The sequence below is a fragment of the Pleurodeles waltl genome, chromosome 6, assembly GCF_031143425.1.
Source record: "Pleurodeles waltl isolate 20211129_DDA chromosome 6, aPleWal1.hap1.20221129, whole genome shotgun sequence".
Classification (NCBI taxonomy): Eukaryota; Metazoa; Chordata; class Amphibia; order Caudata; family Salamandridae; genus Pleurodeles; species Pleurodeles waltl.
Genome location: NC_090445.1, coordinates 1309394163 through 1309419413, shown reverse-complemented (window position 1 = coordinate 1309419413; position 25251 = coordinate 1309394163). Strand labels below are relative to the sequence as shown.

At 41.7% G+C, this 25251-nt stretch overlaps 1 protein-coding gene across 3 annotated transcripts in view; it reads left to right on the top strand.

Moving 5' to 3' along the window:
* The window catches only part of GRID1 (glutamate ionotropic receptor delta type subunit 1), a 2731706-nt gene that overhangs the window by 1131289 nt on the left and 1575166 nt on the right, over positions 1 to 25251 (top strand). The window lies entirely within an intron of this gene.

Genomic DNA, 25251 nt, shown 5'->3' with positions numbered 1-25251 from the left:
GGATAGGTGAAAGTTCCCTCAATTGCAAGTTATAATTCTCCCAGGCAAAACTCAATATGGATAATAAGCAAGTTATCCTATACATTAGATGTCAGATTGAAGCCACAATTCTTGTCATTTCCTAATCACACACTGTCATGATTTAAAAATGCTCATAATGTGACTTTTTACCACAAAGTATAAGATAAAAGTGGATACTGCAGCATTATAGCCCGCTTCAGAGGACTCTGGAACCCAATTTACTGTCCCAAGCCCACGCAAAGGCCGATAACAAGTAATAGGAGATTCCCTTACAAATTCATGTGCACTTGTAGACACAATTTGAGAAGGTAACAACAAATATTCCTTCTGTCATAAGGTAAGCAGACCAAGATGGCACGCACAGGAAGTGTGTGCATGTGGGCTTCATGTTATTGCACTGAATGGGTCAGTTTGAATAAAAAACAAGTGAGGTTGAGTTGATGCAGGCTACTACCTCACAAAATTACCTCTAGTAGGAGAGAGGCCCAAGGGCGTGAAAAAAATAAGTTCATTCCGGTGAGTGATCTGGTGTCAAGATGCTACAAATACGTAAATATGTGACATTTCTGACTACTCTGTGATAGTTTCTGTGTCATTTCTGAAGGCAACATTATAGAAGGGTTGAATCCACGTCCAGCATGAAGGCAAAACATGCTTACAGATACAATGGATAAAAGTCTCTATGACTAGAGTTGAGTATGTGGGGGCTGTGAGCTTCTTGGCAAAGACAACAACGCTTTGTCCAGGTGATCCAAAATAATATAACATAGTTATAAACAAATTACACTACAATTTTGTACAACAAAGAAACATACCAATTTTGGAATTTAGCAATTGCTAAACAGAGAGTCTACATTCTGAGGTATAGCCAAATAGAAGTGTGATTGTCGTTTGAACGTGCTTCAAAGTATGGAGACTTTTCATGAGTTCTATTGAAATCTTGCTAGAAATAACCTCAAGAACTCTGCGCAGATTATGGAATAGGTGAGTAGAGAGCCAAATTAACGCACAGGGATTTGGTGTAGTTTTAACCCATTGTACATCACCAAACCAAAAATAAGAGTCAAATATCTTTCTTCACAACATCACTTAAAGGCAGCAAGTAGGCAATGCAGAATATAAAAGTAAACACAGATATGTTATGCAATCAACTAATTACTTTAATACAGCCAGAAACATTAATTCAAATAAAAAACATAATAATGTTGCATACGGAATAAGAATTTTCTTATCGATATCCCAGTAATACGCTCTTCTTTAATAAAAAAAAAAAGTTATGAATAACTTAGCAATATGCAAGCCAATTGAAGTCGCATTTTTGTCAACTTAGCAGGAATTTGAATTCTGTGTCAGGTGTCTTGGTGGAAACATGGGCAATGAATACAGGTATGGATGTGTGTGCAATTGCGGCAGAGCTGAAGAAATTCTTAAGACACACTGGCCCTCATTCTGACCTTGGCGGGCGGCGGAGGCCGCCCGCCAAAGTCCCGCCGTCAGGTGACCGTTCCGCGGTCGAAAGACCGCGGCGGTAATTCTGACTTTCCCGCTGGGCTGGCGGGCGGTCGCCTTCAGACCGCCAGCCAGCCCAGCGGGAAAGAGGCTTCCACGATGAAGCCGGCTCGGAATCGAGCCGGCGGAGTGGAAGCTGTGCGACGGGTGCAGTTGCACCCGTCGCGTATTTCACTGTCTGCGCAGCAGACAGTGAAATACATGTAGGGGCCCTCTTACGGGGGCCCCTGCAATGCCCATGCCAGTGGCATGGGCACTGCAGGGGCCCCCAGGGGCCCCGCGACCCCCCCTACCGCCATCCGGATCTCGGCGGTCCGACCGCCGGGATCTGGATGGCGGTAGGGGGGGTCGGAATCCCCGCGGCGGTGCAGCAAGCTGCGCCGCCGTGGAGGATTCAATGGGGCCGCGGTACACTGGCGGGACCCCGCCAGTGGTGCCGGTCCGACCGCGGCTTTACCGCCGCGGTCGGAATCCCCATTGGAGCACCGCCGGCCTGTCGGCGGTGCTCCCGCGGTCCTCCGCCCTGGCGGTCAAAGACCGCCAGGGTCAGAATGACCACCATAGAGTGGGTTGAAACATAGATTAGCCAAATGCAATAATGGACTTTGATAGTGTTGTACATTAAATTATGGAGATAACTCTGATGTATAGGGGAAAAGAGTAATGTAATAAATGATTTCCCGCTAAAAGCAAAAGTAAGAAACATCTGGTGGGGAAGGTACTTCTCAAAAAGTAAAGAAGCAAATGGTGTGTATTGGTTGAAGGTATGCAAACGGTGAGAAGAAATCCTTAGGAAATATAAATTAAAAGCCTGCAAGTGGTAATTTGAAAGACGAAAGTGAGGCATTTGGAAAATCGCCAATGCAACTTGCTGGTGGCCATCTAATTATGTGTTTTCGCTAAGCACAAAGATAACTAATGTGCAATGGGAAGAGTATTTACAGAAATGATGCAATAAACCCAGAAAGGATGTTGTTCTTGACCAGCAGGATTTGGGTGTAGGGTGTTAGGGGGGGCTGCACTTCCCATGCACTTGCCATGGGCAGTGCAGGGGTCCCCTAGCCCAGCACCCTCTCAAGGCTCACTGTCAGCATTGCGAGGGTGCTGGTGTCCCCTGCGGGTGGCAGCATTACCATTGGCTGGATTACAAGCTGGTGACAATGCTGCCACCACTTTCCCACTGGGCTGATAGGCGGAAACCTTGGTTTCCACCCGTCAGCCCAGCGGGTTAGTCGTAATGGCCCTGGCAGGGAGGTAGCTAGTATGGCAGCAGCCTCCCCATCGGTAGATCGGCAGATGGGTCATCATGTCTGCCGAACTCATAATCAGGCCCTCATGCCCAGTCAAGCAGGTTGTCCTGATGCGGTACTAAATATGGTGTACAAATTGCTTCACCTGTGGGCTAAATTTCTTTGTCCCTCTTAATGTATGCATTTATTTAAAATCAAATTCCTAATGATTGGAAGAGCTCTTATTTAGACTGGTGGTCCTGAAGGAAAATTTCCATGTTATAGCTGTATATTGGCTTAAATCGCTACTAAATATGTCATCTGACATATTTGCTAGGATTATAGAATTTTTTTGGAGAATAGACTATTTGAAAAACAAATATCCTCAATACAGCAGGCAAGCTCTAAGGCAGGCCAGAGTACTCCCCATCATATCTTTCCTTTAGATTACATGAAGAGAAAGGGAAGTGGTGCTTGTGGACTGATAGCTTGTCCTGTTGATACTCAATCATGTTTTCACTCAGTACACAGATGTCTGCGGTAGAACACATTAAATAAACTTGAGACCCAGAAAGGCTTGCAACCATTGCTATCTGCCCTTCACTCAGAAGACTGGACCAAGTTTTGCATAGAAGTCAGAAGTGGAAAGGACAAGGAAATTGCATCCTATAATGGGGTGTAAGTAGGTTGTGTTTTTGCTCTCTTGCTCATTTTATTGTTTCTGAGCAACCTACATAAATACCGCCGAAGGGCTAGGTGAAATGCCCTGATTGTGAATAAGAGCCAGATAAACTGATTATTATATGTTTGTGATTTGGTGATCCTGGACTGTGCTTGGATAGGCTTGCAGAGGCAGACTGATATACTAAACCAGCATTGTATGACCAATTAGAACATTGGAATGCTGGAAGCTCCATTGAAAACAATGGAGTGCTGCGGGCTTTTACTGGCCGGTAAAAGCCCGCAGCGCCAACATTCCAATGTTCGCTTTGTTCACAGCAACAGCTGTGAACAAAGCCTCATGGAGCCCGAGGGGATTTTAATCCCCTCGGGCTCCGTGAAATTTTTTTTTTTAATAGAACATTCTGCCTTCGGCTCGGGCATTTAACGCGGGGAGCGGGCCTTTAATAGCCGGTAGAGCCCGCTACGGTGGGTTCTAAGGCTATATTAGTTATTAATATCAGCAAAACGTCTGTGATGCATGTTGGTTGGAAGAAATATTATTTCTTTGTCATCTTTTGTATGTACAGCCTGATGTACAGATTTTGATAACATTTCCGCCAATAAACTTACATTTTTACAAAGCTTGAACAAGTAGTTTTTAATATGGGCGTGTTTGCCATGAATGTTTTTTGTCTTTTTGAACATCTTTATGAAGGCTATTCAGTGATCCAGATGCGAAAAGCATTTACATAAAAAATTATCCCACTTTTTCTTTAAGTGTCAAAGAAGCTAGTAAAATGTTGAACAATATGTGGACATAGCCCTTATGAACGCTTTTGGTATGCCCTGATCAATCAGTGCCGAAGCCCCGTGATTAGAATTGTGATTATGATCACTGAAAAATGAGAATGAGAATGAAGATATGAGCATAACATTTCTAGCATCACTTACAAAGCCAGATGTGAGCTCAGTTGCTGCACTTTGCCGTATGATCTGTGCCACAGCAAATACCAGACAGCTAGGTATTTACGGCAGAAGCATTCTTTGCTGATCTCTAAGTTTGACATGATTCGGCATTATGTGCCACTCATTAGATATTTGTTGTTGGTGGCAACATATATGCAAGATTAATCCATTATTTTTTCTTTTAACGTGGGTAAAGATTTAATCAAGGGAAAACTTTCCCTCGATTTATCTCTATAAGTAGTGATAATTTTGGAATAGTAGATTATTTATTATGGACAAGGACCAATTCAGGGTTTGACAGAGAGGGACATCTGGCAAAAAAGTGGCAAATGTCCTATCCTCTGTAGTTATGTATATATATATATATATATATATATATATATATATATATATATATATATATATATATATATATATATATATATAGATATCTCTATATATACATTTATTTATATATATATAGAGAGAGAGAGAAAGAGAGAGAGAGAGAGAGAGAGATAGATATAGATTTATAGATATAGATATATAATAATAAATAATATGATGAACAGGAAGATGTCTAGTATCGCCCTAACTCTAAGACCTGGCATGGTCTCTCTTAACTTTTTGCCTCTGTTCCCCAGGTTGTTGATGTGTGCTGGACTCTGATTTTGCTGTTTTTGTTACTATGGGCACTTTACCACGGCTAACCAGTGGTAAAGTGCAAGTGCTCCTTTACAAAATGTGTATGTAATTTGTTTATCCATGATTGGCATATTTGATTTATTAGTAGGTCCCTAGTACAGTGCACTAGAGGTGCCCAGGGCCTGTAAATCAAGTGCTACTAGTGGGACTCCAGCACTGGTTGTGCCACCCACATACGTAGCTCTGTAATCATGTCTCAGACCTGCCACCGCAGTGTCTGTGTGTGCAGTTTTAACTGTAAATACGACTTGGCAAGTGTGCCCACTTGCCAGGCCTAAACCTTCCCTTTTCTTAAATATAAGGCACCCCTAAGGTAGGCCCTTGTTAGCCCCAAGGGCAGGGTGCAGTGTATGGTAAGGGTAGGACATATAGGGCCTGATTCTAACTTTGGAGGACGGTGTTAAACCGTCCCAAAAGTGGCGGATATACCACCTACCGTATTACGAGTCCATTATATCCTATGGAACTCGTAATACGGTAGGTGGTATATCCGCCACTTTTGGGACGGTTTAACACCGTCCTCCAAAGTTAGAATCAGGCCCATAGTAATGTGTTTTACATGTCCTGACAGTGAAATATTGCTAAATTCGTTTTTCACTGTTGCAAGGTCTGTCCCTCTCATAAGTTAACACAGGGGCTACCTTTAAACCTGATTAAAGTGTAGATTCCCTTTGGGAGCGGATGGACATGTGAAGTTTTGGGTTTCTGAGCTCACAATTTAAAAATACATATTTTAGTAAAGTTGATTTTAAGATTGTGTGTTTGAAAATGCCACTTTTAGAAAGTGATCATTTTCTTGCTTATACCATTCCTGTGACTTTGCCTGTTTGTGGATTCCCTGTCTGGGTCAGTTTGACAGTTGGGCTGGTTGCACCTCACACTAGACAGTGTCACAAAGGGAGCTGGGGTTTAGTCTGCATTTCCTGATGAGCCATCTGTGCTAGTAGGGAGGGGAGGAGTGGTCACTTACACCTGAAAGGGCTGTGCCTTCCCTCACACAATGCAGTCTCCAGCCCCCTGGTGAGTGTCTGAGGCCTGGCCTGGGCAATGCAGGATTTCACATTCAAGAGAGACTTTGCTTTGAAGTAGGCCTACTCTAAAGTAGAAATTGGGTATAAGAAGGGCACCCAAAACCACAGACTTTAGAACACTTCTGGAAACCAAGAGGAACCTCTGCCTGGAAAAGAGCTGAAGAGCTGAGAAAGAAGAGCTGCCCTGACTGTGACTGTGCTTTGTGGAGCTATCCTGCAGTTGCTGCTTCTGCCAGAGCGAGAGGGCAAAGACTGGACTTTGTGTGCCCTCCATCTTGTGAAGCTCTCCAAGGGCTTGATTTAGAGCTTGCCTCCTGTTGTTTGAAGTCTCAGGGACAGTAAAGACATCTCTCTGCCAGCACCTGGAGTCTCTGGAGAGACTCCTACTCTGCCCTGTGGTGCCCATCCAGTTCCTGGGACCCTGAAAGGAGAAGCTGGCAGCCTAAGAGGAAGAAATCCACACACAGAATGCCGTGCGGGGAAAAGATCGACGCAACTCTGATCTGCGGCTGGGAAATAGACGTGCAGCCGGCTTCGCGGTTGAAAATCGATGCTCGCCTGTAACGCGACCGAAGAGTCGACGCACGGAGCTGGAGAAATGATGCGCAGCATCGCTGACGGAGGCTGGTGAGATCGCAACCCGCACTGCATTGTTCTCGGATTATCGTTCGGCTGGATTTCTGATGCAAACACCGCTGGGCATGTAAAAACGATCAAGGCTTGCCCGGACCCGAGAGTGCTGACCGGATTGACACATCGCTCTCCTGTGGAGAGAAGAAACGACACACCTGACCCGACGAAAGGAGAAACAACGCAAGGTCTCGCTCGTTAGTGAAATCAACGCATCGCAAGCCCTTTTTGATGCACACTCGCCTGTGCGGGGTTATGTTTGCGCACCCAAGGTACATTTTCAAGCTAACAGTGTTAGTGTGTGTTTAAGACTACATGAAGACTCTTTTTGCTTTTTATTTGATAACTTGACTTGTGTATTTTTGTCATTTTGTTCTTGTTTTGTTCAGATAAATATTCTCTATTTTTCTAAACCTGTGTTGTGTCATTTTGTAGTGTTTTTATTAAGTTACTGTGTGTGTTGGTACAAATACTTTACACCTAGCACTCTGAAGTTAAGCCTACTTCTCCTGCAAAGCTACCAAGGGGGTAAGCAGGTTTTAGCTGAGGGTGATTCTCTTTTACCCTGACTAGAGTGAGGGTCCTTGCTTGGACAGGGGGTAACCTGACTGCTAACCAAATACCCCATTTCTAACAAGACCCTTAGGTCATATTTACAAGAAAGTAGTGCATCATAGATGTTGCACCACTTTTCTTGTGCCCCCCCCACCAGCAACGACACCATTGTAGCGCCATATTTATGATACAGTGCACCATGGATGTCGTTAGGCCAATAACGTCAGAATTTGTTTTAAGCTATTGTGTTGCTTTGCCACACTAGCATCCAAAATTTGAACGATAGTGCAGCAAAGTGCAAGGAGGCCCACAGGATTTTTATGGGTGTGCCGTTTTAACACCTGCTTTGAGCAGACATCAAAAATGACACCAAAGATGGTGCAGTGAAATCTTGTAAATGTCACTGTGTCATTTGTGAGTGCCTTCTTGCCCTGGAATGCCCCCCCCCCTTGCACACATTATGCCTGGGGCAGGCATGATGTGGCGCAAGGTGTAACAAGGTAGCACTATGCATGCATTTCACCACTTTGTAAATAAGGTGCAGCAAAAATGCCTCCTTAACGCCACATTAGCATAAAATTAATTATGCTAATGTGGTGCAAGGAGGTGGTAGAGGCGTGTAAATATGCCCCATAGGCCAAGTTTTATGAGGGCCTAGCGTTATTCTAACGTCACATTAGCATCATTTTTCTGACACTAATTGGTGTTGGAAGGCCAAAAACACTGCACCATATTTACAAAGTGGCGCAATACTTGCATTGTGCCACTTTGTAACCTCTTGCACCCCCATCATCCCTGCAGTAGGCATAATGTATGCAAGGGGGGATTTCCGGCACTAGGATGGCCAAAGAAAGGTCACAAAGATATCTAACAAATTACTTTGCATCATTTGTATCAGCATTTGTAATGCCTGCTAAGATCAGGAATAAAAAAAAAACTTCTATTGTTTTCAATGGGCCTCTGGGCGCTTTGCAGGTTCACGTCAACATTTTTAAATTTTCAATTAGGCGCACACATGGTGGCATTAGGGTGCGTTAAGGGGCGCAAGAAAAGTAGCGCTGCAGTAGGTGCAGCACCACTTCTCATAAATCTTCCCCTTAGTCCTTTATTGTTAAGATCTCACTTCATTTCAGTTTGATTTGTGAGTGAAGTTGTAGGAATGAAAAACAGATTTCACCTGTAAAAGTCTTTACTTAGAGAAATAGACCACCAAGTATTTTACTACATATAATAGTAGTAATGTATTTAAATGCACTACTGAGAGAGACAGTTTTACAATATTTGTTTAAAACAGCATCCATTCGAAAAACGCAGTAAGCTTTGGAATGTATTTAGATGCTACAACTGGTTGATATCTCAATTGCAGGAAGAGGCCTGATATATCAAGCCCTTTTATGGTTGCATACCCTGTGACCCCGAAAATCACAAAATAAATAGCCGCAAAACAACTGAGGTGGAAAAGACTTGCTAAATGACAAAACAAAATGTTGCGATTCTTTCTAAACCACAAATAGAACTGTGTAGAAAAGGCACCCCACCCTCCTGTTTATTAACTGAAAAGGTTTGTTCCAGTAGTTTGTCACAGTAATTGCAGTGGTAAACCACTGATCAGTTACTGTCACCTGACTTGGGGTGGTAACGGAGTCCGAAAAGTTCAAATAGCACATCCATTTTCATACCTTTCAGTGTGCAAATGTGTATTGTAAATGAGGCCCTAGGTTTTCTAACAACTGCACTACAATATGATATCATTTTGTAAAAGTCAAGATTAGGATAAAGAACAGATCAGCCAGGATGTCTCCACAATCCATTCTAGGCTGATTCACGTCTTTGAGAATTAACCGATTACACATCATCTCATCTTTATCATAGGACAACAAAGGAGCTTTGTGAAATGACTCACTTTTACTTAGCAGTGGGAAGCATGTGATAACGCGTCCCATTCTAGTTAATTTATTCACTCTGGGACTCGTTTTAGGCCAATGAATCTTTCGACCCTGATTTAAGACACCTTAGGACGAGATAACTGATCAACATGTCAATCAACAAGTCAATAACGTCATCAATTAGACTCAGAAACCACCATGACCTTTCAGTCATGAATAACCACACCAGATTAGTATGATTTTGTGATGTTTATTCCCAATTGATTACAATTCTACTAGCAAGTTTATTAGTCTCAAAATCATGAAACACATCAGCATTGTCATAATCTGGCAACTCGAAGAAGATTTCATCAAAGCAAAGATCACAAACATTAGCACATAGCACGACGTCAGCATGAATTAACCTTAGCATAGTATCATTAGTGCATCATTCAACAAAGCATTGGTCCAGTCATTTATCTATTTGCGTCTGTTTTGTTTGCGTCCGTTTTGTGAACCCCTTAACTAACCTCGAATTAGCATTGGCATGTTGGGCTTCATGCAAAACAATTTAGTATCACGAATTTGGAAAACATCTATCTATGGTCTCTGTCAAAAGAAGCAGTTGGTACCTAGAAAGGAAAGGCAAACAGACAATTACAATTTCATCATAAATAGTTACCCTCTGTAATGGGTCATCATACAGAGACAGTCTTCGTCCTCAGGCCATCAGTTGATTCGCCATCAGCCAGGGAATTCAGCAAGCCGGGTAAGAAGGGACACTTCCCTCATAAGGAGGAGAAGTATGGGACGGGCAAGATAAGGGCAAGGATGGTTTGAAGAACCAAACAGCAAAGTCTCTATGTAGAGTGACAAAGTGTCTGGGTCATAGCAAAAGTTCACAGTGGCATCTCCTAATGGCTCCTTGTGTCAAAGGTTTTTATCCCTTTTCTGTTGTACAGTTCCCTAATTTCTGATTGGATAGGGTTGGCACCCCACTATCTCCATCCAATGGGTTTCACTGGTAATATAAAAATTTGTCACATCATAACAGTTCTCACGTAGTTTATTGATTCTTGTGATTGACGTCTCCAGCGGGTAGAATGTCCGGTATGATTTCATACTCTCGTGGTCCTCTTGCATCTTCAGTCAGTAGGTCCATTGTCTGTACCGGTTTAGGCGACCTTGTACCTGTATCTAGTCTACACTGTTGCATTCAGCAAAAATGTTTCCTTGAGCAAGTCGGATTTCATGAGAACGGATCTACTACAGTTACACTCATCTTCTAGATTTGGAAATATACGAGTACATGTCCTTCAGCAAGTCAGCACACTGCAAGCTAGAAAAACACATTAAATATAAACCCGGGCAGCTAGGCCTCGGCTCATGCTAACAAAGGCCTATTGATTTATTAGCAAAACTTTAACATATAACTCTTAATATTAGTGTAAAATCATACAGTAACGTAATAATTATTTCATTATTAGTCAGCTTCATTAATCATTGTATACATTGGTGGCCATTCCCTGTGGGCACATTTCAAGCGCGTTTTTAGCAATAACACATTAATACATTTTCTATGCAGCATTATTATGCATTAGTTCATAAACATTTCATGTTAATTTTTGAGTATAAGAGCTACGCTCCCTCACATGTGTTGGATCTGGCACTGTGCTGGATCTGGAACTGCCACATACAAAGCATTGACTTTATTAGTATAGGCATATGTGGGTTTTTGTGCTTGACGTATGCGTCCTGCCTCAGTATTTTACTCTTGATATTTAGAATATTGTGCTCCAAGTCATTAATGTGGCTGGCAATTTGCAATGTAACTCCTTATAATGCATGCCTCAAATATTGGGGTGAACTCCTGAAGTTTTGAAATTAGAGATAGTGGTTGGACATCCTGAATTAAGCACAGGTCGTGAACAGGCTCCTACACCGCTCTTTAGTGCGTTGTTCTTCCTCCGCAGCAGAAAATTTTAAATTACTTACCTTACAGCATTTTTCCTTGGTGACCAAAGTTTAGAAAAAAAATACACAAGGAAAGTAGAAAATACTGTAGAAACTACTGGCAATAAAAATAAATTATACCTTTATATAATTCAACAAATGTGTTTACATTTAATCACAGGGGGCACTGCGCTTTAGTGGAATGACTTGAGTTCGAATGCAGGCTCTCTGTAATTTTTTCAAACACCAAAGAAGCTTTCAATTATTGGTTTCTGTGTGGGCTGCTTTGCTTCATGAGTAGTAATCAAAAGGGATCTTAAGTAAACAACAATTTATACTAAAGGCAATCACTGGCACTAGTGTAAGGAATTAGAGACAGCTCAAATACATAGAGATTGTTAGCAATATGCCTCTGATGTTCAACTCAACTCACAGTTTTGAATAGTCAAGGTTGTGTCCATTAAGAATACCTTATTTGTAATCGAGAACATAATGCAGGTTGTAATGCTGTGTCTGCAATAATCCCAATATCTATTATCAAAAGGGTTTATGAATAGGCACAAGGCAAAATAATAATCAAGAATTGATACATTAGAGGGAGATGCCTGGACATGAGACAAAATGCAAAATATTGCAAATTAATGTTCCAAAAGAAAAAAGGTCTTAAGTCAAAAAATTATTTCCCATTGTGATAAAGGCATACATAACATTTCAGCTAGGTCCTAAAAGGCAAGCACGATTAGTGAAATTATTAGGAAAATAAGTTTGAAGTTGGGGCTTTATTGAATGTATTTATTTCGTGCTTGAGGTCATAAGCAGTGAATGGTGAAACACAAGGTATGTTCTTTGGAGCAGGCACCAACAGCAATGAACGTGCCTTAATAAGTGCACTGAAAAAAGCAAACGTTATGGGGACGTGATAGTTAGAAAATAAAATTAACTCATACAAAAACATAGAAATTCACCAGCTATAGTTATCTCAAGTAACTATAACTCATGCCCTAAGGTAACTATAACTCGTGCCCCCACCAAGCAAATTTTTTATCACAAATTTTACTGCAAATATTACTATGAAATTATCAATGATGGTACAAAAGATTTCATGAGTGCGTAATTTGTGGGGTAATTATGAGTGCATGGTGAGGGTAAGATTTATAGTAACCTTACGGCACAAGTGTAGTTACTTGAGATAATTATAACTATAACTGGTGAATTTCTTTGTTTTTGTTCTAGTAAATTCAGAGCATACCTATACCCTTTGTTTTATTTTATGTGAATTGCTATGTTTTTTTAATTCTATTTCCTAACTATAACATCCCTGTGACCTCTGTTTTTTCAGTGAATTTCTATGTTTTTTTTAATGTAAAGTAATTTTCATTACTATATGTTAATCCAACCACTGCCGCGGACGGCCTTCGGCAGGTCCATCGCTGATGCAGATCATTTACTCCCACCACTTTTCTCCTCAGGAGGTGAGTGAAGTACTGTTTTTTACTCCCCTTGTGTGGGACTGCCTTTGTTCCTGCTACTGGAGTGAAAAGAAATTACCTTGGACCAGCAGGGTGACAAAAGGCCTTGGCTTTGATCCTGAGCTGAGCCAGAGAAATATGACAATTTTGGATGACCGATAAGTGGAATAGATATATTTTTGGACTTGGTGGTTTGACTTTTTCACACAGGTTACACCCCATTTTGATGTGTCATTGGACTTTGTATGCCAAATAAAAGCAAAACTGCCCTCTAAGGCAGTTTTCCCCCATGTTTATAATAAAGTGTCATTACAGACAAAACAGCAAACCACACTGACTCCCCTATTAGTGTACACTAACATTATAAGGCCTACCCCTGGTCTATTTCTAATCCAGTAGCGTCCCCTCTGAGCTGGGCTACTTGTGTGCAGTTACAGGTTGTGCACAACGGTAGTCTCCCACATGCAAACATCACATATGTGCACATGCATGTGTACACATTCAACCAGTCAAGTGCCCCTTACACTTGCTGTGTCACAGCGACCTTATCTGAAAAGGCGGACACCTTTGGTACATGTGCAGTTCATTTGCCATGTGATTATCATAGGTGAGTCACATATAGTGAGACTCACCCACAGTAAAAAGTCCAAAACACAATGCAGCACAGCTGCCAAATTGCTGCACTGCATTATGTGACAATGAGAGATCAGGAGAGCTCCGTATCTACAGAGATATGGCTTTCTCCTCCCCTCTCCCTAGCACAGGCAGAGAATTTTGCTTCCGAATGCCATGCACACACGTCTTTCACCATAGTGCAAGGGTGGTCTGTGAGACTAGCAGAAGTCTTGTACTGAAATGGTTCACTTCCAAAGTAAAATACTACGCCTAGACAACTTATAAATCTTTTCAACACATGCAAAGTTGGAAAAGAAAGGAGATATGAAAACATTTCTCGTTTTAACACCTGATTCTAAATGCCATTCATTTTCAACACACAGCACCATATCAAATTTTTGATAAATAGGGTTTTGCAATAAAATGCATGGATGGTTGCATGGGAATGCCCACGCACCACTCATGTAATGCCCTGTGATGCTACGTAACGCAAAGCAGAACTTTGCGCTGCTTAGCATTACTTTTAGGCAATTTTCCAACACACAACAAATTTTGAGCTCGAAAGTAAATAACAAAAAATATTTTGTGCTGGTTTTTATCACTTTTGTGAGATAAACACAGTGCATAATGTTTGAAAATCTGTCCCCTCCTATTAGCTGAATTCACTCTTGTTTGTTTTATGAATTTAGCAGTGCTACAATGCTTGTGCTTTCTCCTTCAAACATGGTAAAATTGCATTACACCCAATTGGCACATTTAATGTATGTATAAGTCCCTACTAAAGTAAAGGCCTGTAAACTGAATACTACTAAAAGGCCGACCGCACTCGTGCCACCCACTTAAGTAGACCTCTAAAACATGTCCCAGTCCTGCCATTGCAGCCTGTGTGTGTATTTCGGCTTGGCAAAATAAACCTTTTGTCAGGCCTAAATGTTTCATTTTCATATTTATGTCAGACCTAGGGTAGGCACTAAATAGCCCAGAGGACAAGGTGCATTGTAGTTAAAAAGCTGGACCTGCACGTTTTTCATGTCCTGCTGGTTAATGAAAAACTCTTGAATACATTTTTCACTATTTCAAGGCCGAACTCTCCCATAGGATAATATTTGGTTACCTTATTACATTTAATAAGTGATAACGTTTAATTGGGAGAGTTTGTCACTATTCTGAAAATGCCACTTTTAGAAACCTGGTGTTTTCTTTTCCTAACCATTTGGTGCCTGCAGCCTGTTTCCTGTGTCACATGACTAGTTGTCAGTTGGCCTTTATGTGTTCCTTCCAGACAGCCACCCAGCAAAGGAATTGAGTGTTGACAGGATGGGCCATCCTGACTTGATAAGCGGAGTGAAGCTGTCACCTGTCACACTTGCACTTCTAAGACACTACCTCAGTTCACAAACACAAAGTACTTAACACTAGCCTATTGTGCCTGCAGACAAACTGGAACCAGGGAAGGGACGCAGGAATATCTGATACTTCAGTAGGGTTATGACTCCAGAAGTTTCTTCCACTTCAAATTGGGCCCTTGGTATAAAAAAAAGGACCCTCAGATCCACTTTTCAGTACACTCCTCGACTTGTGAATACTACAGAAGAACTGTGCTGCTGCCAGAGGACTGCCCTGCTGCTTGAGGCCTGACCTACTGTCTGTGAAAGAAGACTGGATCTCCACCTTTTACCCAAGGCTGAAGTTACGCCAAGAGTCAGCGGATTGACCTTCTGTTCTGAGCTACCGGTAAATAACAAGCCTTAGAGACCTCACTGCAACTGTCCAGCTAGCCTGCTGCAACTAGACCTGCCTTGACCTACAACTTGACTTGCCTGAGCCCTGTTGGCCTCTGCTGGTGTGGGATTCTGAGAAGGTTCTCCCAGGGCCTGGACCCTTGATGTGGCAGTTTCTGAGAGGGTTCTCCCAGGTTCTGGACCCTTGACGTGGCCTCAGTTGAGCTCCTCCTTGAAGAAGAGGAGAAATCCTTAAGTTCTAGATTCTTCATGACTGCAAATGGGCTTTTTCTCACCAATGTGCCAACCAACATGTAGCTCCAGTGAACTCAACCCTTTATTCTACAGCGACTGCCAGCAACGACCAGCAACGTGAAATCTACATTTCGTGCTACAACAACAACTGTGCAGGACACAGGGCTGCTCCTTGTGCTACAGCAATGAACATCTGAGATGCTTTCCTTCCTCCTCACACACCCCCTCCACCACAAATGGAACTCTTAGCACTAGACTTTAGGGAATTTATTGCTTATATCTGGCCTACATTCCATATTACAGTCAGCATGAACTTCTGACTTTCACCTGGTCTTGTACGACCAGAGAACCATGAGTGGTGCTTTGTGTATTTAAGCACTGTACTTACCTTACAATTTGAAATTGCATGTCTCCGGTTCTACTGTTTGGATTTTTTTTGTTTTATGTCAAATCATTTAATACATTTTACTCTATTTTTTCCAAAGTGGTGTGGTATGTTTATTGTGCTGTGTTTTCACTTTATTGCTGCTTTTGTACTGCACATTGCCCCTAAATTAAGCCTGACTGCTTTTGTGCAAGCTACCAGAGGGTTAAGCACAGGATAATTTAGTGACTGTTTCTGCTTCATCCTGACAAGAATTGTGGCTGGTGCTTGAGAAGGTCTCACACCCCCTGCAACTAACATCCCAATTTCCCACATACACCATGCAGGATTGATAGCTTCATTGTACTTTCATGTTGTGTTATCTTTGATCTAATATGTTTTCAGAAGCAACTCTGCTTGGTACCATTCTTTGTGCAGAGAAACTGGTCAATAACATATCTTTGGATGTACTCAATTCCGGCGGGAGGACGAATATTTGTTTTCAACCAAAATATTGCAAAGCAAAATGAATCAGCAAGTTTTTCAAGGTGAAATGATACTGTTTCAAAGATAGGTTTTATTCGATGATTGAAAGACTGAATTCTTGGGGACATCATCCTTTAGATGTCATTCACCTCACCGTGCCTGCTTGGGTGATAAATTGACTAATAAAGCCATTTATGGGGACATTGCCAACCCCTCCTTCAAGCAGAGAAAAGCGGTTCAGTACGTCTCAGTGCTTGCAGGATTTTGATTTATTACAGTTCTTTGTTCAACATCTATTATTTAGATACGGAAGGCTGCATATTTAAAACAGAGGGATAGTTTTTTCTGTGTTCTTAAACTTAAATAGTAGTAGCACTCAGACTAATGAAAGGTTAGACATATCTCACTTGTCTCTTTTCCTCCCTCTCGTCTCTTAATTCAAAGCTCGCTTTTTATTGCTCTCTTCACCTTGTACTTTAAGTGTAGGTATTCCCATTGTTTACTAAAATGGCAATGGTGTTTCTATAGGCATAGGTTGCATTTTCATTAGCTGTGGTCGAAGGAAGTCACCTAGATTTTTCCTTGTGTTTCGTAACATGATTAGGGAAACTTAGGGGTATATTTATATTCTCATCGCGCCGAGTTTGTGTCATTTTTTTTTCACTCAAATTTGGTGCAAAACTAACTGAATATTTATATTATGGTGTTAGACACGTCTAATGTCAAAATATTGGAGTTTGCACCATTATTTAGATGTGTGAGCCCACCTTGTGTCAATGAGATGCAAGGTAGGTGTTCCCATCTAAAAAATGGTGCTAACCCCAGAGCCCCATATTTAATCCCCATGCTAAAATGGCTCATGGGTGGGAGGAGGGGCTAAATAATGGTTCAAAGCTTGCTTTGAACCATTATTTAATGCCTGGATTAGACCAGGCATTAGGGGACCTGTGGACCCATGTCCTTGGTTAAACATCATGGAATGGGTCCACAGGTGCCTTCCTCAATCCCCAGGAACACCCCTACCCACACCTGAGAGACACCGGAGGATGAGGGACCCCATCCCAGGTAAATAGGGTACGTATGGGTATTTTTTTTTTTTTTTTAATTAAAGTGCTATCGGGGGACCAACTAGGGGCCCCCTGCATGGCACAGGGTGCAATGGACATGCCCAGGGGACCCTGGTCCCCAGTGCTGGCCATTAGGGTGGTGGGCATGACTCCTGTTTTTTGTAAGACAGAAGTCATGTGGTATGGATGGTTTTGAGTCAGAAAATGACGCTAGGCTGGTTAGAGGCATTTATTTTTGCCTCTAACCAGCCTAACGTCATTTTTTGGTGCAAAATCCCCTTCTCCCATCCCACCTCGTCCACCCGACTAACGTCATTTTTTTAACTCCAGCCCACCCTTTGCACCGGCTTCACCATTCCATATATTTGGTGCCCGGCTGGCCCTCAGGAAGGGCGCAAGCCAGTGCAAAACTTTTTGATGCAAAACTGCGTTCGTGCAGTTTTGCATCAAAAAATATAAATATGCCCCTAAATTTTAATATGCTTAACACTGTCAAAACAGATAAATGATCAAGGCAGAGATAACACAGGCTCAGGTATTCATTTACTTTAAAGGGTTAGACATCGGAAATATCCCGTAGGTTGCACCAAATGTAGCTTTGAAAATATTGCAAGAGATGCACTCCACAAAACTCCTGAATGAATAAATAAATAAATGAAAGAATTCATTTTACAATATCGTGTCTTGGAGAGCAGGGATATTTAGTGAAAATAATTTCAGAAAATATATTGATGTATATGATGAAATACCTCTACGAGTCATGACATTATCACCAGCGATGGCCACCTAGTGCTAAATGTAATTCACTGCATGCTGGGTTTGGCCACAAGGCACCTTGAATCGTCGTTTGCTGCTATAGAGGCTTGCAACATGCAAGGGTGCTATGGATACCTACTCAACATACAGGAGGGTTACTGGCTAATGGAGATGTCTCATATACACTAGATATGCCCAATATAGGTCACAAATGCCCACCACATGTTAGGTATGTCCACCACCTCAGAGATGACTTCTCATGCCTGGAATGGCAAATGAATGCAAGGGGGGACTAACTTATACTAGGTATATCAATTGGAGCCCAGGTAAGGGCAAGAATATGCCAGGGACGGTCATCAAATGCCAATGGATGTCACTATAATTCAGAAAGAGCCACAAAGCTCTAATGATGGACACCATAATTATCAGAAAGGCCTTTGCCACCAATACAGATGCATTTCATTCAAGAGATGGCCACGAGATGCAAGGCTTGCTGTAAATACCCATTGAGTGCCGAAATGTCAGAGGCTTCCATCAGATGCCAAAGTGAACCACTACATATAGGTAAGGGTTACAGCCTGGCTGTGATGGCCAACATTTTCTGGTGTGGAGACATAATTCTCTTGCAACTTAAGAAGATAAACACCCATAAAGATTTGTGGTTTACAGCCAGAGATGCTTACCTTTTTATGTAGAAAATCTCCACAGTCTTATAATTACTATTAGTAAATAAATAGTAATTTATAAATAACAAAAAAACATAAAAATTACAAAAGTGTAACCTTACCTTTGAGAATCAGGGCCTGAGTCTAACTCTGTAGGACTAAATTTCCATAGGCAAACTGGCTGGAAAAACATAAGAGGACTTTTGTTAAAACCCCCATAATTACATATGTTTGGATAACATCACCATTTTAGCAAATATTAAACATTTACCTCATCAATGTGCCTTGCCCTTGATCTAAATTTACGACTGAGAGAATTCCACAGCATTGAGTGATTTCATGTGTTAAAAATGTCAAAATAAATCTGAAATTTTCCGAATCAGGAGTTGGGATTTCCAGTTATTGCAGATTTTTTGTCCTTCACCCAGAGGTTCCACCGGTTGAAAGACACCAGGAGGAATTACTGATTCCCCTCTAGTTATTCTTCATGTCTCAGGGTCACTGAAGGGCTCACGTACAACTCCTGGCAATTTGACTGCCTTCGAATTAGGAAATTGCTAGCGCAGGTATTTTCATAAAAAAATTATTAATGAGTGTTCATGTATTCTGAATAAGGGATTTGTGCAGAAAATATAATAATGTAGAAAAATAATGCATGCATTGAAAATGTGATTACGAAGAGTTGCCACCAATGTTCACAAAGTATACTTACTAGTGGATTAATATTGAGAAATGTTGGCTATATGTTTGACTAATATAGTAATACATCATATTAAAGGTTATGCATTATGCTTTAGCCTTAGTAATTGTAGGTCTTAACTTAGCGAAGGTCTTGGCCTAGTTGCCAGGCCTCATGTCAAAGGTATATTTCTTAACGTTTAATAAATGGCTGTCCCAGAGAGTTAAACTGTGATTTTCCTTTTTGCTTTGTTTAAATGTGCTCATAGCTGAAGTCCTTTCTCATGAGAACCGAATGCTAGAAGATGCTGTTCTTGCTAATGTAACATTTTGTGTGTAATATATGTGAGACTGACTTTCTCAGAAGGAGAACAATGGAGATACTGACTGGAGAGGAAGCTGCGACAATACTGTTACCTGACAAGCCGTATGATGAGGACATTACAAGACAAACCAATCAACGACATGTGAACGGAGCTATGGTAGAATTCATAGATTTAGAATTTTAGTGTTATTAGACAAAGTGTGAACAAGCGGTTAACTGACCAATAGGGATTTGGGAAGTTGTTTTAGTAGTTTTGATTTAAAGACACTGCACTGAGAAGAAAGCAGCATTTAGCACAGCATTCAGCCTATTGCATTTTGCCTTAAGCATTCCACATTTGCCCATAGCTCTTTCTTGCCCATTTTGCGTCTTGACAAAAGACGTGCTTAACTTTATATGCTTAAAGGTTTTGCGTTTTCTGAACTTTGATGCTGAATCCTGATGCCTTGCTGATCGACTGATGTCCTGAGGATGAAGATTGACTCTGCTTGCTGATCCACTTTGAGCATAGGTATTATGAATTAGACTGTTGATCATTATGCATATTTGCTTTTGCTTTCTAGGTACCAACTGCACTGTTTTGATAGAGCCATAGTTACATGTTTTTCCAAATTTGTGTTACTAAATTGTTTTGCATGAAGCCCAAGATGCTGATGCTAATCAGGTTAAGGATCCACACTTATGAAAATCTGCTAATAGGGAAAAATGCTTGATGAATTTCTTTGCTGAACTCAAATGTATGTAATCACTCTGATGCAGCTGACGTTGCAATTAATTTGTACCATAATTTTAGAATGTGTTTTAGTTCAAGCTTTTATTAGATTATGTTTCTTCCATCGCTTTGGACAGCCAGTATTGTTTCTGTATATGTTTCATTTGATTTTGAGATTAATCTACATGACCTGAGCATTGTTAATACAGGGAATTAAATATTCTAACTTTTACTAAAAGGTGTGGTTATTGCATGACTGAAAGGTCATGGTGCATGACAATTACCGACTCTATTGATTATTACTGTTATTGATTGTTGTTGATTATTGATATTGTGTATTGGTTATTGATTATTGATTTGCATGTACTAGATTTATGATAAGAACATATTAATTGCAAGTCGAAAGGTTCATCGACCTATTCGCATTACCTTGTAGGTTTATTTATTAAGGTCAGATGCGCTAACAAATTCCACCTGCATCTGTAACTGCAGGAGACAGAGTTACCGGGTCTAAAACTGGTGACTTTCGACTTTTGAAAATGACTTGTTGATAACTTTGTACTTTATACACATGGCTTTTGTTGGAAAATGGGTTATTGGTAGGGCAGGTAAGTACCTACACCTAGCAACAAGCCACTAACCTCCACATAGGTACAGTTAGGTCTCAGTAAATTAATCCCAGCTCAACCCTTGGTAGCTTGGCAACGAGCGTCAAGGCTTAACTTAGGAGACAAAGTGTAAAGCATTCAAATATCACAAAACAGTAATTAAATAAAACACAGGAAACAGTTTAAAAATCCAAAACCAATTTATAAAAATAGTTTATATTTTTATCTTTAAAATGACACAAAAACGATTAAAATCGGTTCAGGGGAACCGGAGATATGAATTTTTAAAGAATTATTATTTTTCTAGCGCTTAGAAACAAAAAGCGCCAATCAGGTCATCTGGTTGCACCAGGACCGGGGCAAAGTCAAACTTTCAGGCCGACCGCGATGGAGCCCTGCTCGGCTACAGGTCGCGGGAGGCCTCGGTTAAAAAGTTACCTTCTGACTTAGTCTTTATTTTGAAGTTTTTCTTCACCGGGACGAACCTGCCAGTTGAATCCGACCTCCTGGAGCCCTTGTCCGGATACGCGATGTGGGTTTCCGCGGTGGAGACTTTTACCTTCGGACTTAGTCGTTTTTTCGGGATGAAAATCCTTCGACCGGGGTAAACCTGGATCTTGATCCGACGTCCATGGAGCCCTTCTCGGATACGATGGCTGGGAGGTCCCGGTCAACTTTTTACGTTCGGACTTAGTCTCTTTTTTGGATGTTTTTCTTTACCGGGACGAACCACGAAGTCAGGCCGGGTCGCGGTTGAGGCAAGCCGGCTACAATTGTCCCTCTCTGGAGCTTTTTTCCCAAAATTCTCAAATCTTTTCCAAACTTCTGGGGCTTCACCCAGATGTTCTTTTAAGGTTCTTTTGGGGTCCACAGCTCACCCCAAGGGTCCAGAAGTTCTGTGATGGTCCTTGGGGGGTGCGGACTTCAACTCCCAGAATGCACCTGGCGCAAACTCCTTTTTGGCCACTGGACAGTGGTCAGCTGGTCGCTTTCTTCAGGAGTTGGTGCAGGGGACTCTGGTTAGCAATTTTTCACCTGTAGCAAACAGGGAGCCCCTCCTTGAACCAGTTGAAGCCAGGCAAAGTCCTTCTTGTGGTGAAGCCCAAGTGTGCAGCTGGTGCAGTCCTTCTGAGTGTAGGTTCCAGGTGCAGGCCAGGGGTCCAGCAGGGCAGTCCTTCTTCTTCCTTAGTTCCTTTCTTGTTGAATTCTGGAGGGGATCTGAGGTGTGGGTGCAGGTCTGCCAGTTTTATCCCTGCTCCTGGGTGAAAGGCAGGGGGGCCCTGGTTCTCCAATCAGGGACAGGGTCGTCCCCCTGTGATGACCACTTCCTGGGAAGTGTGGCAAAAATCCATCCCAGAAGGCAACAGTCTCTTAAAATCCAACATGGATGAATCTGATTTTTGGAGGTTACATCTGGCTGAGCCCACCCACTGGTGTGGCTAAAAATCATAAACACACCCCTCTCCTGCCCTCTCCTAATCTAATCAAGGGGGCACCTAATTGTCTGGGGTTGCAGGATGTGGGGGTGTTGCTGGGTGCTGCAAATGTCCTTCTCTGCCTTTGAAGACCAGTTTGGCAGCCCTCCCCCTTCCTGCCTCACCATCTGCTGAGGGGAGATTCTCTCCCCCAAGTACATTCCTTTGTGTGAAGCCAGGCCACTTCACACCTAATCAAGGCAGCCTGGCAGAAGCTGCTGCAGGCTGGCCAATCAGAGCACAGCAGCAAAAACAATGCAGAGCTGAAATTGGCAACTTTTTAGGTAAAGTCTAAACTTTTTACCTGAACAAGTTATATTAAATCCAACAACTGGAAGTTGTGGGATTTATTACAACAATCAATTTGATACCAAATTCTTGGTATGTAACATTTAAGGAGACTTTAAAATTTAAAATAAAGTCTGCCCATTCTAGCCTATGAAGGCCATTTACTTCAATGAGGGAAAAACGAATTTGGCTGTTTTTACCTCACCAGGGCTTATAAATCTATTTTTATAAAGTCCCTGCTTATAGTTACATGGCACCCAGCCCTAGGGGCACATAGGGCACACCTTAGGGGTGACTTATATGTAAAAATAAGGTAGTTTAAGACTTTGGAAGTACCTTTATTTCCAAAGTCGAATTTGCATATAACTTTAATTTAAAAGCAGCCAGCAAGGCAGGCTTGCTTTTAAAATGACACTGGGCACCTCAGCAATGCACCTAGGTGTGCACCACCTATGCTGTGGTCCCTAAACCTACATGCCCTACCATGTACTAGGGACTTATAGGTAGGTTAACTTAGCCACTTATAATTAGCCTAATTTGCATATCCATTTTACACAGAGCACAGGCCCTGGGACTGATTAGCAGTACCCAGGGCACCTTTAAAGTCAGGAAAACACCAGCAAAAAGTGGAAAATGGGGGCAAAAAGTTATGGGGCCTCTGCAATCAGCCCTGTTTTCTCACAGCTTTCATCTTTATTCTAAATCAGATTGGGCTAGCAGCATAAAGCTTCACAGACATAACGTGGTGATTGAACATGCAAGAGGGAAAATAACAGATAGGAAACAGAAACATAGACTGGATATCAGTAAGAAAATATTATATTTACTTTTTAAAGTCTACAGGGAGTGCAGAATTATTAGGCAAATGAGTATTTTGACCACATCATCCTCTTCATGCATGTTGTCTTACTCCAAGCTGTATAGGCTCGAAAGCCTACTACCAATTAAGCATATTAGGTGATGTGCATCTCTGTAATGAGAAGGGGTGTGGTCTAATGAAATCAACACCCTATATCAGGTGTGCATAATTATTAGGCAACTTCCTTTCCTTTGGCAAAATGGGTCAAAAGAAGGACTTGACAGGCTCAGAAAAGTCAAAAATAGAGAGATATCTTGCAGAGGGATGCAGCACTCTTAAAATTGCAAACCTTCTGAAGCGTGATCATCGAACAATCAAGCGTTTCATTCAAAATAGTCAACAGGGTCGCAAGAAGCGTGTGGAAAAACCAAGGCGCAAAATAACTGCCCATGAACTGAGAAAAGTCAAGCGTGCAGCTGCCACGATGCCACTTGCCACCAGTTTGGCCATATTTCAGAGCTGCAACATCACTGGAGTGCCCAAAAGCACAAGGTGTGCAATACTCAGAGACATGGCCAAGGTAAGAAAGGCTGAAAGACGACCACCACTGAACAAGACACACAAGCTGAAACGTCAAGACTGGGCCAAGAAATATCTCAAGACTGATTTTTCTAAGGTTTTATGGACTGATGAAATGAGAGTGAGTCTTGATGGGCCAGATGGATGGGCCCGTGGCTGGATTGGTAAAGGGCAGAGAGCTCCAGTCCGACTCAGACGCCAGCAAGGTGGAGGTGGAGTACTGGTTTGGGCTGGTATCATCAAAGATGAGCTTGTGGGGCCTTTTCGGGTTGAGGATGGAGTCAAGCTCAACTCCCAGTCCTACTGCCAGTTCCTGGAAGACACCTTCTTCAAGCAGTGGTACAGGAAGTAGTCTGCATCCTTCAAGAAAAACATGATTTTCATGCAGGACAATGCTCCATCACACGCGTCCAAGTACTCCACAGCGTGGCTGGCAAGAAAGGGTATAAAAGAAGGAAATCTAATGACATGGCCTCCTTGTTCACCTGATCTGAACCCCATTGAGAACCTGTGGTCCATCATCAAATGTGAGATTTACAAGGAGGGAAAACAGTACACCTCTCTGAACAGTGTCTGGGAGGCTGTGGTTGCTGCTGCACGCAATGTTGATGGTGAACAGATCAAAACACTGACAGAATCCATGGATGGCAGGCTTTTGAGTGTCCTTGCAAAGAAAGGTGGCTATATTGGTCACTGATTTGTTTTTGTTTTGTTTTTGAATGTCAGAAATGTATATTTGTGAATGTTGAGATGTTATATTGGTTTCACTGGTAATAATAAATAATTGAAATGGGTATATATTTGTTTTTTGTTAAGTTGCCTAATAATTATGCACAGTAATAGTCACCTGCACACACAGATATCCCCCTAACATAGCTAAAACTAAAAACAAACTAAAAACTACTTCCAAAAATATTCAGCTTTGATATTTATGAGTTTTTTGGGTTCATTGAGAACATGGTTGTTGTTCAATAATAAAATGAATCCTCAAAAATACAACTTGCCTAATAATTCTGCACTCCCTGTATAATTACATTGACAAACAGGTTGTCATAAATGATGTTCATACCGTTTTTCTCCCCTTAAAGTTGAACATCTGGACACTCCAACAACTGCTGCATCACATGCTCCTTAACATTAAAGAAATTGAATTAAATATTGATTACAGATTATATTAGGAGGAATAGTCTTCTACCACCTCACACAAAGAATTCTGTCCTTTCGGCAATCATTAATGCTTCTTCATAACTTGATCTGAGAGAAAAACAGTGCAGGTTAATTGT